Here is a 2,211-nt window from a genome sequence, read left to right as displayed (position 1 = left end):
TATGTTGGTCATCTTGTGTGTTTTTTTCCAGATGTCATCTTCTATACTACAGTGCTCCATAATAAACCTAAAATCAGGCCTATTTTGGCTAAAATTTAGTGATTGTTATATTGTAGATGAGATTAGTGAGTTGGTATCTGCACAAGTGGTGGCTGTACAAGGGGAGGAATTGATGTAGAAACTTGATGAGGCTGTGCTGGGCTCTTTGCCGTGGTGTTTATACCTAAGCCGTGAAAGGTGGCAGATGTGCAGTACAAGCTGCAGTCTGACAGCGCACAGTAAATGTGCGACACTTGAGTCTAGAACAGAACGCTTACAGAGTACCGTCAGCTGCAGTTTGACAAGCCTTTTACTCAGAATGAAAAACTGCGCTAATGAAGAACAGCCCAGCCTCTAGAGAGAATATTAGAATGTGAGCCTCACTTAAAATGAATGGGTTCGTGTTTTCTGGTACTTTGGGGTTTTTTTGTGTACATGGGTGGTTTGGGTTTTTTTCCTCCTGTTATGTTACAGCACTAGTGTATACAACATAGTGTATACAACAGCTATACACTGTTATTTTTCCATCTGAGTAGCTGATGTTATGTCAGCCCTCTATATTTGTGATAAAATGGAGGTAGAGATTGAAACCAAGGTACTTGCCCTTGAAGAATACTCCCTTTGTGTAGGTCTAACTGAAGTTCTCTCGGCACAGAGGTGCCAAATTCTTGCCAGTCGTGTCAGCCGTGTCAGGGGCTGTGCGTGCCACCTTTGGCACAAGCCCCTGTGCTCACATTTCAGGCTGGAAGGTTCTGATCATTTCCCCCAAAACACTCTGTTCCTTCAGTGGTACAGAATGGGAACAACATTGATTTGCAGTTAACGTGTTCTTACTTGAATCAGTCTAACAGTTACCGACAGTGGTTCCTCTAGTAGTCTGAATGCGTGACATCTCAAACCGAGAACCACCGTTGCCCTATGGTAAGTGTCCTGTATTTATTTAGCTTTCTTGTTTTTTCCGACGTGAGACAAAGAAGGGCTTGGGCTCTTGTCAGACTGAAGTTGACTTTTCAGCTCAGCTTTTCATATGCTGAAGCTTATGAGTTGAACATTTTGAGGAGACATTCTCTGTAACTGTGGCACCTATAAATGATTCGGCGGGATCGCGCTGCAAGCTGGAACACCACCATCTGGGTTGCAAGAGACGTTTACCAAGTTTCCTTCACTAGCAAGTAGGTAACTTACAGCATTTCCTAACATTCATTGTATTTATGCATGAGTACTTAACATGTTTGCATTTGTATTTGCATGTCCTCAGAACAAAGACCTGTGTTACCACCTTAAGTAATGCCATTACAGGAGCGTGTCCCACAATGGAGAAGAATTACAGCCACAGGCAGATAAATGTCAGCAGAGGAACGTTAGATATTGGTCAAGGTGGGATTTCTGGCTATGTGCTGTCTCTGCATCAAAGCTCTTCATGGTGCACATGAAAAGAAAATCCAGTATACAAGTTTGTGTTGAACTCGAGATTTTGTCTGTCCTGAAATGCCTGAGCCTGAGGAGTACAGCTGGCTGCCACTTGCTAAGAGTGTACATGCTCTGTAAAAGTCTAAGAGTTTGGGGAGGTTTGTTTTTGTTTTGGTTTTTTTTCTTGCTTGTTCTCTAGAACTTGGCATGTAGTAAGGGAAGAGAGTTGTAACCCCTTTGAAGCTGCAGGAAAAAAGCTAGGACTAACCACAAAAGCTCAGGCGTGCCTGAGGAAGGTGCAGGGAAGAGTTACTGGGAGAAAATAGGTTTATTAAATCACCTAAATCAATGGGACTTTGGCAATTCTGAAAAGAAATTCTGGAGTGATTCTGCACAAATGAAACTTGGAAATGCCTTGAGCTCCTTTCTTATTTTCCTTTTAGTTGGTTACACTGCTAAAAGAAAGACTTTTGACAGTCTCCCAGGAGTGAGGGCCTTTAATTAGTGTTCTAGACAATGGAGAAGTGAATACAAATAAGGCCTTTTGTGTGGGCTGGAGTCTCCGCTTGAAAATACCTGTAACTCCTGTGGCTGAGGTCTCAGCATGTAGGTTTGGATAATGCAAGAAAAGATGCGCTTTTAGCAGAAATTTTCAAATTAATTGCAAAAACAGAAAACCTGTGTACTCATTTTGGCTGGGGTACAGTTTAACTTCTTCAGAGCAGCTGGTATGGTGCTGTGGTTTGGGTTTGTGCTGAAAAC

This window comes from Larus michahellis, chromosome 7 (assembly GCF_964199755.1).
Source record: "Larus michahellis chromosome 7, bLarMic1.1, whole genome shotgun sequence".
In the NCBI taxonomy this organism is placed as follows: Eukaryota; Metazoa; Chordata; class Aves; order Charadriiformes; family Laridae; genus Larus; species Larus michahellis.
This window is presented reverse-complemented; position numbering follows the sequence as displayed.